The following is a 17,523-nucleotide window of genomic DNA, read 5'->3' on the forward strand; positions in this document are numbered from 1 at the left end:
TGTCCTTGGCTTTGTCAGGATTTAGGGAGCACAAAAATTGCTGGGAAACTCGTAGGACATTTAAAAAAGAACAGGAACATTTTGCCGTAAAACGGAGGAAAGGAACTCAATATTCTTGTCAGAAGCAAGTTTTCTCATATGGAAAAAGAAACGTAATTCGATTTGCATGACTTTCTGTCAACTCTGGTGTATTTTGTTGCTTTTGTTTGTTTATCTGCTTGGAAGGTTTTGGCTGCCGGGGCCTTGGACGAAGGCCCGAAGAACTGCGAGCTCCGTTGCCCTGGACTCGCCAAGGGGTGTAAGGAAATCGCGAACTTTTTATGTTTGTGAATCCTGGGACAGAGGGGGTTATAGCACTTATTTTTTTAGAAAACGTTTGCGAGTTTTTATATAAAAGGATGAACAATACAGTAGTCCCCCTCGTTGTGTGGGAAACACCCCAAGACCCCCAGTGGATGCCTGAAACCAGAGACGGCCCTGAACTCTCTATGGACTACGTTTCTTTCCCCCCCATGCACACGTACCCAAGACAACGCTGAATTCAAAAATTAGGCACAGTCAGAGCCGAACGAGAGGGTGATAAAGGATTATGGCCACACACGGGGAGCACAGCCCCGTGGAGATGGAGAGACCATACTCACCCTCTTCTGATGCTGCGAGAGGACAACGTGCCCTCGTGGGGACACGAAAGGAGGCGAAGGACGCTGGAAGGGTGACCTGCTTGCTGACCTCAGGAAGCGACCTGGGCTGCGGGGACTGTCGGGCCCTTGAACTCGAGGAGCAGCTGGGGGGCTGCCCAGCCTAGCGGGCCTCCCGGATGGCAGCCCAAGTGCCTCCCTCCCAGGCTCCTATAGCTTAACCACATCCACCTTCGCAGCCTACGCTAGTAGAGCGGCTGCGCCCCCTGCGACGGGCCTCCCACCTCTAATCAACCCCGAGTTCTGGGAGCGCTGTCTCAACTGACTTCCCCTGCCCCCCTTTCCATATCTGAGAAGCAGCCATCTTCCGTCTCTCCCACCTCTAAATGGTTTCCAACCCTCCTGACCTCCTCCTTTCCAACGACTGTTGACCTTGTCCTGACCCCATGACCTCTTGCATCAACCAGCTAGTTAGCCTCCTCGCCTCCTTCCCTCTTCATTCCCCCCTGCCCTTGGCTGCAGGGATGATCACGATCACCTGCTGCTAAGGCGACGGCTCCTGTGCACAGTCTGGCCCCAGGCTGATCTCTGATCTTACCCCTCCTCCTCCCAGGCCGTATTTCAGATGTGCCATATTTCGCTCGTCAAGCGCATCATAACTTCCACGGCCTCCTGTTTGTTCCCCCTCCTATAATCACCTTCCTGCCTTTTCTGCTTGTTCAGATTATACCAATCCCTCAAACTCCAGCTCCACGACAGACACAATAAAAGAGGTGTAGAACGTAGTAGGATTCTAATACATATTTTTGGGGCTGAGTAAGTGAAAAAGAAAACACAAAAACCTCATGGCACAAATAAAAGATCGGGGGGGGGGTCATTTTGTTAGCTGAGAAGCAGAATTGAATTTGACTTTGGGGCAGCCCTGGCTGGCTCAGTGCTTTAGTGCCGCCTGCAGCCCGGGGTGTGATCCTGGAGACCCTGGATCGAGTCCCACATCGGGCTCCTGCATGGAACCTGCTTCTCCCTCCTCCTGTGTCTCTGCCTCTCTCTCTCTCTCTGCATCTCTATGAATAAATAAATAAAATCTTAAAAAAAATGAATTTGACTTTGATGTGAGTCAAGTTTACTGTCCGTGACGTGACCCCTCTCCTGCAACGGCGTGGTCTGTCCTGAGCAATCCCTTCCCTAGATCCCCACTTAAAGAGAATTTCCTTTTTGTTTTTTTTTTTTTTTAACTGAAAACAATACTGCAATGAACCTATTTTGTGACCTTTTCCACGTGTATCTGTAGTGTAGGTTCCTAGCACTGCAATTGCTGAATAAAAAGGATCATGGATTAAATCGTTGGATACACGTTGACAGATCATAGCAACCACTCTTAGCTCCAAGGTGTATGAAGATGTCTGGGGTCCGTGGCCTGAGCAAAAGTATTATCAAGCTTAGGTTTTTGCCAATTACATTGATTAGAAAAGGTTATTTTGGCTCACTAGAATTGAGCCTTTTTTTCTGTACGTCTTTCAGAAGGAAATATTAATGACCCAGGAGCAAGACTCTGATAATTTGCATAGACACAAAAAAGAAGGCAGGAGGAATTCCTGAGAGAACTGCTGCTGTGCTGTCACAGAGCAGCAAAACCGGGGAGCCCTGCGCTGATTCCTTTAATAACATTGTGAAATTCAGAGTAAGCAGGTTATTTTCAAATACGAATGCATTCGCAATATGCTTTTTTTTGAAAATGAAGCGTAACTTTTTTTTTTTTTAGTGTAACATTTTTTGGTCAAAAATGTGAGAAATTACCTTTAATTAGAAGATTCGTAAATCTTTCCTCAGTTTTTATCATCACTTGTGTTTGTAAGCTTGCTTGGCTAGAATGCCTCAGTTACCAAAATTAGCAATAAAAACTTCTGATTTCTCCATTTCCTCTAAGTGGGCCTATACTCATTTGTACCTACAAAGAATAAAATGATCACTGTTGCAAAAAAAAAAACCCTGTTATTTTGGTTTACGTTTCTTTAATCATTAATGGGGTTGAGCCTCTTTTAAATATGCATTAGCCATTTTTTATCTTTTTCTGCCTTTCTTGTTCATGTCCTTTGTTTAATGCTCTATTGGGTTGGTCATCTTTTTCTTAACTGATTATAGCTGTTCTTTGTAAATGTAGGAAATTAGCCCTGCAATGTGGGTTGTAAATAATATTCCACATTTACCAATTACCTTTTAATTTTGTCCATTATGTTTTATTGTACGGAAATTTTTAAAAATGCAGTCAAATTTATCAATCTTTAAACTTCAATCTTTGTGTCATTCTCAGAAAAGTCTTCCTCATTCTAATATTATAAATAAATATACCCAGTTTTCAAGTGTTATCATAGTTATTTTGTGGGGTGTTTTTTTTTTTTTTTTTTTGCAGAGTTTAAATCTTTGATCTTTATGAAATTTACTTTGGTATAAAGAGCAAGATGGAGATTTTCCTTAATTATTTTCTAAATGGTTCCTAGTTATGCCAATTCCACTTACTGAATAATCTTTTCCTCACTGGTCTGAACTGTAGCTTATTTTTTTTTAAAGACTTTATTTATTTATTCATGAGAGACATAGAGAGAGAGAGAGGCAGAGTCCCAGGCAGAGGGAAGAGCAGGCTCCATGCAGGGAGCCCAACTTGGGACTTGATCCTGGGACCCTGGGGTCACGCCCTGGGCCAGAGGCAGGTGCTCCACTGCTGAGCCCCCCAGACGCCCCTGAACTGTAGCTTTTATGTTAAATTCTGGGGTATGGTTAGGTCTATGTCTGGACCCTGTACAGTTTAGACACCATGTGTAGTTCCCTAAACTCTAGGAGACCCAGCATTTTTTTTAAAATTTTTTATTTTATTTTATTTTTTTGAGACCCAGCATTAAATCAGTGTTACTTTGCATCTAGATCTTTTAACAGGTATAAATACTGGTCATAAAAATCAGGGGACAAAGATGTACCTTTATTTCTCTACAATTAAATCTAGTTTCACCCTTGCATGCCATGTCCACCCTGTGGCAGGACAAAGGATTTAACCAATTCGTGGTATCTCTGTCGCCCCCAGGTGATCTAAGCTGAGTGTTGGGGTGACAAAGGTTTCTCTTTCATCCTGGCCCTGGGGAAGAGAGTGAGTTTTTGGACAGCCCTCTTCATCCGTCTTCCGCTGGCATCCACAGACAACTCCATCCGCCCGGTCCTTATCCTTGTGCACTGGGGGCTGCTTGTGATCCTGCCACGGGCCTTCATTTGCTCCATGTCTCTGGGCTGCTGCCTGCGAAGTGAGGCAGAGGTTTCCTGGGCTCTCAGGCGCTCCTAGAAACCCATCTGGGCCTTCTCTTAGAGGTCCTGACTCCAGCACCGTGGGTTTGAACCCGGGGTGTGCAAGACACAGAGGCCTCTTTCTCAGGAATTCATATTGATGACTCATGCCTTGCTCGCTTTCCCCAAGTATCTTCTTTCCTCCAACCTGTGAGATTTTCCCCTCGTCTTGGGGGGTGGAGGCAGTGGCTGCAGTGGGAGGAGGAAATGGCTTAGTCATCATCCCACAATCTCTCCAGCTCTATTGTTTACAGTACAAACTTTGACTATAGTATAAACTTTTTGTTCAGACCACTGGGTCCTGATATTCAAAGCCAAGCTTTTGGAACCAAAACAATCTTTTGTCTCTCAGAAGTCCGATTCATACAAGTGAAAATATTTTGGCTTCTAATAAGATCATTTCTCTTATGAATTTTAAAAGCCTATTTTGGAACTCATGGACAAGAATCTGATTCTTTGTTCTTGCTGAATCATAAAGAGTAATGGGCAGAAAGAAGCCCTGGGGAAGGATGCTCCGGAGGAAGCCTTTGTTAACATCTCAGAGAGTTCCCTGCAACACGAATCCTTGATCTGGCGTCTAGACTGCTGTCTCCATCCTTGTGATCACTCTACTCATTAGGGGATCTATTTCAGTTAACGGCCTTCTGGTCCTCCTGGTTCCTTTCCTCTGCTCTTGCTTCATCCTGCTGTTTTCTGAACTGAGGTCCCACTAGGCTTCCCTCACCACCGCTCCTCCCAGGGATCAGAGTCTCAGAATCCACTCTCTTTGGCTGGGCCATCGTTTTGACTGCAGAGCTGTCTACCTTTCAAACCTTTGCCTATTCTCTGTTCTGGGATCCCGCTGATAAAGTTCTCCATCCGCCTCCTGTTGCAGCTGCTGGATCTTCCCAGATTACCTCCCCCATCGCCCAGCCTCTCTGCCTGACCCGGGGGCACACAGAGTGTTCTAGTGTAGGAGGCAGGCATGTGGGGTGGGTGGGGCAGGAAGTAGTATGTGAGGAGGGCCCCAAGGAGAATTACTGCAAGAAAGGCTGCATGGGCAGAGGTGGCTCGTCAGGAACAAAGCATCATAATGTTGCCCAGCTGAGCCTCGGGTAGCGTGTGATCCCTGGCGGACCACTGCTTTGATGTTCTCTGTAGCGAGTGACTCTTTTTCATGACATTACTCTCCTTCCTCCCATTTCATCTCCCACCCCTGAAAATTCTTCAGGTCTAACTCAGTATTTGGTCATCACAGGGAATCTTCCTTCCTATCAAGAAGTAGCCACTATCACAGGGTTTTGGGTTTTTTTGTTATTTTGTTTTTGTTTTTTATTTTTGTGCCACAAATGGCTTGATCTTTTTCTCTAGAACTATGTAAATAGGACTTCCAAAAATTATTCTTCTCTGACCACTTGTTTATGCTTGTTCTCTTATTTTGCCATTTCATAAAAGGCCTTTAACACAGAAGTTTTGATTTTGAAACAATAATTAGGAAAGAAAACATGTCTTGTGGGGGTGGGGATTATAGGGAAATGGCACAGTCTTCTTCCTCAGCATGTTGCTAGATGATCAAGTTCAGCAGAGCACTCTTTCTCCAAACTAATATTATTCTCTTTCCCAAATTCTGTCTTATGAGAGCTATTAGGAAAATTATGACTTTTTTGGTAAGTCGAGGATTTAATCTTTTCTCCTTTTTCTTTTTGGCTCAGCTGCTCCTTTGACTCAAAACAAAAAGCTGTGGAGTATACCTTTGTGCAAGTGTGTTCTTACATTGAAAGAACATGGGATTTGCTTGAGATCTGGGATCACTTCAAATGGCCCCATGTTGTGCTGTTCCCAATTAAGCTTCCTGGAATGTTCCCACAAGATGCTTTCCATATTTATCAACTTTTTCAGTAATCCAGGAACCCTTAGAACCTGATAAAGTAAAGGAATTAGGAAGGAGCTTCTCAGATTTGGGGAAGATGTATGTCTCTGTTATCTGGATAGTGTCTCTTTCCTAATCATAAAGCAGTTGATTTCTGACTTGCAGAAATAATAGTGGTCATTGTTCACTGATGACTTTGGGGGCGGAAACAACAGCTCCCGCACTTCTGTTTCTGTCATCATAACAGACTCGGTACCCTGTGGAATCAATCCATACAAAATGCCTAGAAATGATGGATCAAATGTAACAGATGATCTTTAAAGTGTCAGGCTCTCAGATAATACACTGTATGTTAACTGACTTAAGTTTAAATAAAAACATTACTCTTAGGAAAACAGGAGAAACTTTCAAACACCAAAAGTGATGAGGTGGTGGTCATTCTAGCCCCACCCCTACTTTGGGGACATTTGGTGACCTTTTGGGTTTCTGACACGTGGGGACAAACGACAAGGCCTTGAAGCATGGAAGGGAGGTAGAATTGAGGCTCTACATAATTTCTAGGACTCTCAAACACCTATACCACTGGAAAAAAGATGTCCAGGCAAAGAAAAAAACACAAGAGAACTTACCTGCTTTACCTGGGCTCTGGGTCAAAAAAAGAAAAAAAAGAATTCGGATGTGCCTATACATGATTTTGAGATTTGAATTTATATACACTGAGTGGTCAGAAATCCTAAGTTAAGAAGTTAAAATAAAGTGGTTCTTGTTTGTTAGCTCCTCTGCTAATTGGTAGAACTTGAAAGTGAAAAAAATTTCTTCTGGCAGCCATACATGCTCGCTAAGGGTTCCCTTCTCTGCTCTCCCCTAAGACTCCCCCATAAGGCTACTCTGGTCACCTCTCACCCTGATGCAGCCCCATGAAGAGTGGAGTGTGGTGATCCCACGTTGTGGATAGAGGCAAAGGGGAGAAGGAGTGCAATGGGCTTCTCATCCCAAACTCAAATATAGGGGCACCTCCACCCTCAAAAGGGGCCGGATCCCAAGCTTCCCTTCTCTCAACAAAGAAATCTCTCAGGTTCTCAGGGAATCCAGGTTAGTGCGCAGAATGGGGGTCAGCTACTATGATGGGTACCAGCATCGTCAAAGTGACAGCTGGGTCTCCCCGCTGTCCCCCTCTCCCTGACTACCAGGGGCAAAGCTTCCAGGATGGAGAGAACCTCTAGGAAATCCTACCCGTTGCTCGTATTGAGTCTTGCCTGTGGCAGGCTCCAAGCATCACTGTGCATCTCCATTTTCAGAATGGGATGGAAAACAGTAAATTAAAAAAAAAATTTAGATAGATATGTATACACACACACACATATACCTACACGATCAAAATAACAGCTTAAATCCTACAGATAAACTTTACCAACATGAGCTTATAAACCATGAGGAAATAACCTACTAAGACTGAGAGTTAATAGAAACAGTAACAATGTGATTAAAGCTCCTCCCAAATCAGGAAATGAAAATATTGAGTACAAGATATTTTAAACAAATTATTTTAAATAATAAATAAATAACTAAAGTAATGGACTAACCAGTGAGAGAAAGGAATAAGATACTACTTTAAAATACCTAGAAGATTCAAAAAAGAAGTGAAAGAGAAGCCCTAGAAATGAAAATATAATCATTGAAATGAAAACTTGGTATACGTGATAAGCAGCCAGGAGATGAATTCAAAGAGCTTATGTATGACAAAGAGCATATGTATGACATCTCCAAAGAGATGGAAAAAAAAGAAAAGAAAAATTAAAGCACATGGAAGATAACATTTGTAGGTCAAATACACATTTAGAAAGTGTTTTGTTCCATTCCTTGTTATTTTACCCAAAAATAGAAAATGAAACAAAACAAAAAACATATACAAGAATGTTCATGGCAGCTTTACTTATAATAGCCCAAGACTGGAAACAACCCAAATATGTATCTGCTGAATGATGGATAAATGAAGTTGCGTATATTTATATGATAAGCGTATCAGGCAATAGCAAGGAGGGAGCTCCTGATCCACATAACCACATGGAGGAATGTCAGAACATGCTGAGAGAAAGAAGCCAGACACGAAGGAACACATCAGATATGACCCTGTTTATCTGAAGTCATAGAAAAGACTAAGTTAATCTATGGTGGTTGCCTCTGCAGAGAAGCATGAGGAAATTTCTGGAATGAGAGCAATATTCTGTATCTTGTGTTGGATGTTGATAACATGAGCTTATATAATTCTCAAAACTCATGACCTCAACACTTAACAATACGTGCACTTTATTACATGCAGTTTACATCTCAACACAAAATTAAAAACTTAAAGGTGAAAAAAGGAGAGAAACCAACTAGGATACGTGTCTGGAAAATGTGATTTTTTTTCCCCCCACAATTAATGTGAAGAGACAATTCAATAGAGGAATGTGCAAAAAAACAAAAACAAACAAACAAAAAAACAAACCATAAGCAGGATTTTCAAAGAAAAGAAAAATCTGTAGAGACAATACAGGGAAAATGCATAGTTTCACCAATAATCAGAGAAATATAATCAAAACAACAGTTTGACACCTATGAGATATAAAAAGATTTAAGGTTGAAACAATTCCAAAATGCTGGTAAGCATGTAGGCAATGGGCATTCTCATATAGTGCAAATGGGAAGTTAGATGCAATCATTTTGAAGAATAGTTTGGAAATACTTAGCAAAGATAAATTACAACCCGGCAATTCCGCTCTTGGGTATAGTCAACATCACCGGTGCTTAAGCATTCAGTTCCCAGGACCTTGTAAACCTTTAGAAATTACCGAGGATGCTGAAGAGCTTTTGTTTATGCGGGTTATATCTGTCAACATGTACTCTTCCAGAAAACCGAGAAATTAAAAATGCATTTATTAACTCCTTTCAGAAGCCTGATAAGCCTGCTACATGTTAACACAAAAAAACATACTTTTTATAAAATATATTTTTCCAAACAAAAAATTTCAGTGAGAAAAGTGGCATTGTCTTCCATTTCTGCAAACACCCGTATGGCTGGCTGAACGGAAGACAACTGGAGTCTGTTTCTGCCTTCGGTGTATTGCGGTGCAGTGTTTTTTTTTTTTTTTTTAATTTTTAAATTTTATTTATATATTTATTTATTTTTATTATTATTATTATTATTTTTTGCAGTGCATTGTTTTGACGGAAGCAGGTGAAGAAAACCCACTCACACAGCTATGGAACCCAAGAAGGGAGGAGCGTCTCAACAACTTCTTCTGTCCTCTTTGGTATGGTTCTCAAAACTCAACAAGTAGCGATTTCTTAAAAAAAAAATATATATATATATATATATATATATATTTCTATTTATTTATTTGTTTATTTATTTATTTCATCAAGAAGGAGGAGGTGAGCAGGGGGAGGGGAAGAGAAGGAAGGAGACCAGCAGACTCCCTGCTGAGCCTTTTTTTTTTTAAAGAAGCGTATTGTATTATTGCTTATGGCTGGCTCTCCTTTGCAGAATTTCACGATCAATGACAGGCTATGCACACCCTGTTCCCCATCCCTCCGCCCACTTCCCCTCCAGCAGCCCCCAGTCTGTTCCCTATACTGAAGAGTCTCCTATGGTTTGCTTCCCTCTCTCTTTTTATCTTATTTTTCTTTCCCTTCCCCTATGTTCATCTGATTTGTTTCTTAAATTTCACATATGAAAGAAATCATGGTATTTGTCTTTCAGGCTGACTTATTTTGCTTAGCATAATACCCTCTTCCTCCATCCACGTCACTGCAAATGGCAAGATTTCATTTTTTGATTACTAAGTAATATTCCATCATACACACACACACACACACACACACACACACACACACACCCCACATCTTCTTTATCCATCCATTCATCAGTCAAAGGACATCTGGGCTCTTTCCATATTTGGGCTGTTGTGGACATTCGCTGCTATAAACACTGGGGTGCAGGTGCCCCTTTGAATCACTATTTTTGTATCTTTTGAATAGATACCTAGTACTACAATTGCTGGGTCATAGGGCAGCTCTATTTTTAACTCTTTGAGGAACCTCTGCACAGTTCCAGGTTGGGCTGCACCAGCTCACATTCCCACCAACAGTGCAGAGGACTTCCCCTTGCTCCACATCCTCTCCAACATGTGTTGTTTCCCGTCTTACTAATTTTCCCCATTCTCACTGGGGTGAGGTGGGATCTCACGGTGGTTTTGATGTGTATTTCCCTGATGGCAAGTGATGCGGAGCATTTTCTCATGTGTCTGTTGGCCATGTGTAGTAGGTCTTCTTTGAAGAAATGTCTGTTCGTGTCTTCTGCCCATTTCTTGACTCAATTGTTTGTTTTTTGGGTGTTGAGTTTGATACGTTCTTTATCGATCTGGGGTACTAGCCCTTTATCTGATGTGTCATTTGTGACTATCTTCTCCCATTCAGTAGGTTGGCTTTTAGTTTTGTTGATTGTTTCCTTGGATGTGTACAAGCTTTTTTTTATCCTGATGAGGTCCCAATAGTTCATTTTTGCTTTTGTTTCTCTTGCCTCTGGAGACGTGTCCAGCAAGAAGTTGCTGCAGTGGCCATTGTTGACATATTGCAGGCTTCTCTCTGTTAGGACCTATGGGAAAATTTTCTAGGGTGTCAGTATTGGGGGTATTTTCTTCCTCTGGGTACCTGGTTTATATTTAGTCTGGGAAACTGACTCATGAATCTGACTGAGCATCTCTCTTAAATTTGCTCGCATGAACGCACAGAGTCTGCTCTGAACCTTGCCTACCTTTTGCTAGTGAGTAGAACCTCGTGGCATGCATTTTGCCTACTTACCTCATCCTGGTGACTATCCCTCCTGTCTTGTTTTCTTCTTTCCCTATGCCTTTACTTGCTTTCAATATGGTTGGACTTCCTGGGAAGTAGACTCTGAGACAACTTAAGGTGTAGAACATTTCTTAAGGAGTAACTTTAAAATCAACACTATGGAAGCGAGTGAAGAGCAATCAAGATTGGGGAGGGGGAGAAGTTGGGCCTTGATGCAGTTCCAATGACAGCCTCAGCTGATCTCAAGGGGAACTCTGGAGCTAGAATGGCCCCTCAAGCTCAGTCCTAGGTTGGGCGTGAAGAGCCAGGTCTTTATATTCCTCCAGCAACCAATCATTAGATGTCAGATGCTTCAGGAAGAGTTGTGACATTGACCCTCCTGAGGCAATCCTTGAAGGGAGTGACAGTGCAAGGGTGTCTACCTAAAGCACTCCTTGCAGCTGGAGCACCAAATTCTTCATTGGAGGGGGGCTTGGCGATACGTTGGTGCTATAGACTGAAAGTCTGTGTCCCCCAAATTCACATGTTGAAACCCAGTCTCCAAAGTGATGGTATGTGGAAGTGAGGCCTTTGGGGGTGATTAGGTCATGAGGGCAGAGCCTTCATGAATTAGATTAGTAACTTTATAAGAGAGAGCCCAGAGAGCTCCTTCATCCCTCCTGTCGCGTAAGGACACAGCAAGAAGACAGCCATCCATGAACCAGGAAGCAGACTTTGCCAGACACCAAGTTTGCTGGCACCTTGGTTTTGGATTTCCTCGCTTCCAGGACCCTGAGAAAGAAATTTCTGTTGTTTATGAGCCACCCATTCTGGAGGGATTTGTTACAGCATCCTGAATGGATTAAGACACTCACTTATTTTTTAAAAATCTGGTATACATTTTAAAAGAAAGATAATTTTTGGAACAGAGCACAAATAAAATAAGTGCTCTAAAAATAAGTGGCCCTTGTTCTCACCTTCACCCGTTTGTGTTGTCTCTTAACTTTGATCCGAATCTTTGCATATGCTGTTCCCTAAGACTAGGGAACATGCCCTTTCCCTTCTTCGACTGAGAAAGTGGGAAAGTGTAAATGAAGAAAAGTGGGTTCCTTCTTCGGTTCCTTCTTCAAGGCCCAGAATCTCTGCACCTCCTCGGTGGAGGGTTTGCTGACTCCCTCCAGGCAGGGTCATCTGCTTCCTGTGCCATCGCTGCCATGCTCCCCACATCAACCTCACCCCCTTTGGTGTTCTCTTCATCATGAGCAGTGCTGCCACCGACCCACTGGAGCCATAATCCCAAGGGTGAGTTCCCTGCAATGGTTTTTTTTTTTTTTTTTCCCTAAAATTCTCTCTGTGGCCTTCCCTTTATCTCCATTTCTGGTGCCACTCCCTCCTTCCAAGCTCTCAGTATGTCTCTTGACACAGCAGCTAGAGTGCTCCTACAAAAATGAAATATAGAAGATTAACAGGTATAAACTTCCAGTTATAAAAAATAAATAAGTCACAGAGACGAAAATTACAGCATAGGGACTAGAGTCAACAACACTGTGATGTCATCACATGGCAACAGATGGAGACTACACGTTCCATGGTGAACACTGAGGAATGTGAAGAATTGTTGAAATCACTGTTATAAACCCAGAACTAATATAACACTGCATGTCAGTTATACTCTAATAATAATAATAATAATAATAATAATAATAAATGCTGATCTAATTGTGTCACTCTGTTTTAAGCCTGTCAATAGCTCCTCCTCTGGGCCTGCATGACTTGCTCACCTCCCCAGCCTCACTACCCTCATTGGTTTTCCTTTCCCTGCTGCTATTTTCTGGACACAGTGGCCTGTTTTGATTTCTCTGATGGGCTGTGTCCCTGAGATCTTCTCTCATTGTGCTCTTTCTTATCTGCTTCTCCTCCGCCACTGCCACAGATTAGAGACTCCTGTTTGTCTTTCAGATTTCGGGTCAGCCTCCCTAACTTCCTGACCATGCACTGTGCTTCTTTGTAGTACTGGTCACATGGCAATTTCCTAGTTAATTAAGAAAAGACTTTAACATCTCTTTCTTCTACTAGAATATGAATTTCACAAAAGCTGGGACACTTGGATCGCCTTAGCATTCCTAAGTCCAGGACATAGGAGGTGCTTTATGTTTTAATTTACTTACTGGATCAATGTGTATTTATTTATTGAGTTTCTTTTTTTTTTTTATTTATGATAGTCACACAGAGAGAGAGAGAGAGAGAGAGGCAGAGACACAGGCAGAGGGAGAAGCAGGCTCCATGCACCGGGAGCCCGACATGGGACTCGATCCCGGGTCTCCAGGATCGTGCCCTGGGCCAAAGGCAGGCGCCAAACCGCTGCACCACCCAGGGATCTCCTATTTATTGAGTTTCTTAAAGGCAGGACAATTTACTAGTCATCTTTGAGCCCTGATGTCCGAGCATAGTATCTGTCACCTATTGGATGCTCTAAGTATTTGTTAAATGAATGCCTGAATCTAACTATTTGAAGGGTTGTCGGGGAAGAGGGAACAGACATTTTGTGTGGCTGCAGGGGAAAGAACCAGGACTTGAGGTTAAAATTTAGGGAAAGGCAGATTTTTTCCCCCCGAAGCTAATACTAATAAAAAACTAATAAATATAACCTTATAGGAATCACATCTGAACATGTCTATTGAACGTGTTTGGGTTCTGGGATCATGAGTAATTTTTATTATATTTTAGTAATCTTTTTGTGTTTTCTAAATTTTTTTCTACAATAGTACATTGTTTTCACCTACCATAAATAAATCCAGTAACTACAATTAGACAAAAATTATTTTTAATAGCTATGGACAGGTGACAAGGTAGTGGGATCTCTGTCTCTAGGAGTGTTTGAGCAGCTGGGAATGACACCTGCCAATGATGACAAGGAAGGGACTTCTCCATTGGAAAGGGGGATGTTGGAGTCCACATGCTCTAGGATTTTTCTGATTTCAATAGCCCATGATACGTTGTTTTTTTTTTTTTTTCCAGATTTTATTTATGTATTTGAGAGAGAGAAAGAAAGAGAACACAAGCAAGCAGGGAGAGGGACAGATGGGGGGGAAGGGGGAGCATAAGAAGCAGACTCTGTGCGGAGTGTGGGGCCTGACTTGGGGCACAGTCTCAGGACTCTGAAACCAAGAGTCAGAGGCTTAGCCAGCTGAGCCACCCGGCACCCCAGCCCGTGATACTGTTAACTGAATGATAAACGCCGTGTCCTTTTTCTTGGAAGAACTTGCTCCAGTGTGCTTGGTTGCCTTACCTGCTCCCAGTGGCTTCCTTACGTTGGAACCTCCCTGGGGCAGGATTAGCTACAGTAGAATATGATTTGTATTCAACTGAGGCTGATAAACAGCAGGATTTAGTGATGCCAAGAACATGAATATGTAGTTGAGGGGTGTTTGTGTGGAGAAGCATTAGAGATCTGTCTAAATTGTTTGAATAAGTCCTGATTAAAATGTTCTCAAATCAGCGCTTAACTCACACATACCCTAAGTATTGTATTTGATGGTTAATCTTTTAAAATAGACATTTCCAAACTGACTGCGGTTTTGGAAAAATTAAAAAGATGGGCTCCACTCTGATTTTTGTGTTTATAGGCTAGTTTGGCAAACGGGACCCGTGTTTTTCTCTCTCAAGAGAAAGGGCGTTTAGACCATTTCCTACATATTACAATAGCTCAGAATTGAGAGGGAACAGAGAACTCCCAGAGGAAATCTGGTGTGTAGAAGTGAATCTCTGTCCAGAAAACACTGGAACACACATAAAGCTCTTCCGATTACATTAAATCCCAGCCTAGATAAACGGAAAGAGAGAAATTTAAGGTGATGAAATAGAACCCCTGATTTCTACAACGCACGTGTGAAAACCACTGCACTGTTGCCGTAACACCCGTGTGAAAGAGTATGCGTGTGTGTGCAAACGTGTGCTGTGGGCATTACTGAGTGAAATCGTGGTCAAAAAATAGAACAAGGTGTAGAGGAATTCAAAATGGAAAAAAGTAGAAGTCTCTATTATCCCCGCTCCTCCTCCTTAGTTTCCGGTGAGGTCTTGCGGAGCAGCCTCATTCCAGGAACAAATGAGCCTGTCTCTTGTATGTCACTTGTCATACTTTACGTTTTTACATTATTTGACTTCTTTAGGACTCTTCAGGTTCTCAGTACCACAGTGAAATCTAATCATTTCATTGATCAAAAGAGGAAATGCATTTTCTTTCTATTAGATGTAAGCTTTTAAAAAGGTTTGCCCGCAGAGCCCTAAGGAACCACGTACACACGACGTGTCTGATTATCATCTTACAGAAAAATTGGCGAGAAGGTTTCAGGATTTCCAACTCCCCCTCCTCACACCCTCAGAAAGTCTCTCTTTGAAGTAGGTAAGTTCATCATCATTGGGTTGGGGGTCTAGGATGAGAAGAATGTCCATCTGGAAAGTACTCTGTAAGGCTGGAGTCTCGTGGTGGGCCCCGTGCTCCCACAGGCCTCTGGGGGAGCTGGTTGCCTGTTCTGCCAAGGTCATGGCTATAAGGCCTGACGTAACCTAGTCACAGATAAACACGCATGAGGAGATAGAGACCTGTCTCATCAAAGCACATTGAACAGAACTCTTCTCACCTGGGGAGTGCCTGAGAACACCCAGCCCTAGGGATTAGCATGCTGCTCCCCTAAAGGTCCTACAGGCCTCAGCACTTCCATCTGCACTACCCTGTGCCTCCTTCTGTTCTACCCTTGTTCCCCAGCTTCCAACCTGGCTCAAGGCCCTGGCTCCCTCATTTTGTCTCTGGTGTGGTTGACCTTGAGGGCCTCTTCTGGAAATGCTCTTCCTACTTGGTCTGGAATTCCTCCTTAGAAACCATCCTAATTTCACCTCCAGGCTCACCAATCTGTGACAATGGGTAAAAGGCATACCAGTGCCCCCTATCCTCACTCCTGCCACCTTGGCCCATTCTCTATTAGCTTCCCTGCCAAGAAAGAGAACTTGGAGAAAGGAGAACACAGGAAAGCAGATACAGAGGCACCAGGAACATGCCTTGTGTATGGATATTAACCATCTTTATTTCCATCAAAAGAGAGGGTGTGATGGTTAATTTGAGGTGTCAACCTGACTGGCATAAGGGATGCCCAGAAAGCCAGTAAAACATTATTTCTGGGTGTGTCTGTGAGGATGTTTCTGGAAGAGATTATCATTTTGAATCATTAGACTGAGTAAAGAGATCCAGCCTCACCACTGTGAGTGGGCATCATCCAATCCACTGGGGGCCAGAAGGGAACAAAATGTCAAAGGAAGGGAGGATTCTTTCTCTCTACTTGAGCTGGGATGTCCATCTTCTGCCTTTGGACATCAGAAATCCTGGTTTGTGGGTCTTCAGACTGTAGGACTAACACCAGCGGCTCCCTGGCTCCCAGGCCTTTCAACCTGGATGGAATTACACCACTGGCTTTCCTGGGTCTCCAGCGTGCAGACGGCAGATTGTGGACTTCTCACCCTCTGTAACCACATGAGGCAATTTCTATAATAAATCTCCTCTTACATATCTATCTCCGTATATCTTGTTGGTTCTGTTTTTCTTGAGAACCCTGATAATACAGAAGGTAAGCATTCACGGAAATGGTTGATCTCATACCTTTGAGAATGGATGCACGGGGCATATCTTTACCATTTTAAAAGATTTAAAAATGCCTTACATTTGCGACATGCCTTATTGTTCATGAAAACTTTTACATACAGTTTTGATTACTATGAAACAAATGCATGTACAACTCTTCAAGTAATACTTTTGCTCATTTATTTACATTTTTTCCTCCCATATAGTAAGTTCGGAAATTGGGAGGTGTCTTAGAATCAGTGGTATTTTGCAGTTGTCATCCACCAGGAATGACTGTGACCAGGTGTCACTTAAACTTGGTCCCAGTTCTTTGTGTTGTCACTTTGGTTGAGTCATATGCATGGTTGACACCGTATGTGTTAATTGCTATTTGCATGTCTTAAAAATTATAATAATGATTTTATTTTGAGACAAAAAGTTATCAGCTACAGGGAGAGGCAAAAAAAGAGTGGGATGAAATGTGACATTAGGGAACCAAAGAGCTGTCACTGGAGGAATGACTGCAGGTCCTCATGTCTTGCAAAGCAGCCACCACGTGTTTTACCTAATACAGGAAGATATCAACATGTAGAGAAGGCCGGATTTCATTTTGTTGCTGAAATAGATACAAAAGAATTACCTATCACACATCACTCAAGGTACCCCAACTAGAAACAACTGCCAAAACTCTCAAAATAGATAAAAGACATCTGTAAGTAAAACACCACTGATTAGACTATAATTAAGACATGGCATCATAATTTCATTTGTAGGATTTTTTTCTCCGGTGGTGATGTGTCAGAAATGGTGCACCATCAAGTACCTGTTCAATTAAAGTTTCTCTGTGGGCTGCTTTTACTTGACATTTAAGCCTCACACCAAGTCTCCTCCATTGACGTCATTATCCTCAACCTAGAGGTGAGAGACAGTCATTTGCTCAGGTTGGTCATTTATTTTTTGTAGACCTAGGACTTGAATCCTCATATGCCCGTGCCCAGAGCCTGTGCCACTTTCTCTAGCCTTCACTGCCTTGGTAGAAATCACCCTGATTTTCCAACTCCTCTGTCCTTCAGGAGCACCCATGGGAAGAAATGGCTCCAAAAGGCCTATAAACTAGAGCTGTTCTGGAACAAGATGACATTTTGGGTTTTTCTTGGTTTTTCATCTAAAATCTTATATTCTGGGGACTGGAAATCCTGGCTAGGGCTTTTAAGCCTAGTGTTTCAAATCTTGACTAGGGTACTTACGGCATTTACTTCTCCATGAATTCCCCTCACGTATTC

General features: G+C 42.5%; 1 long non-coding RNA gene across 1 annotated transcript; it reads right to left on the reverse strand.

Annotated features, from left to right (window-relative positions):
- Positions 1 to 8,107: 8,107 nt before the first annotated feature.
- Positions 8,108 to 12,336, reverse strand: LOC119865319. The gene is made up of 2 exons (XR_005376751.1): positions 11,607 to 12,336; positions 8,108 to 9,143 (listed from the first exon to the last, which is right to left on the reverse strand). It is a non-coding gene; the product is annotated as an uncharacterized LOC119865319 (long non-coding RNA).
- Between the last annotated feature and the right edge of the window lie 5,187 nt (positions 12,337 to 17,523).

The sequence above is a fragment of the Canis lupus genome, chromosome 23 (genome assembly GCF_011100685.1).
Source record: "Canis lupus familiaris isolate Mischka breed German Shepherd chromosome 23, alternate assembly UU_Cfam_GSD_1.0, whole genome shotgun sequence".
NCBI lineage: Eukaryota > Metazoa > Chordata > Mammalia > Carnivora > Canidae > Canis > Canis lupus.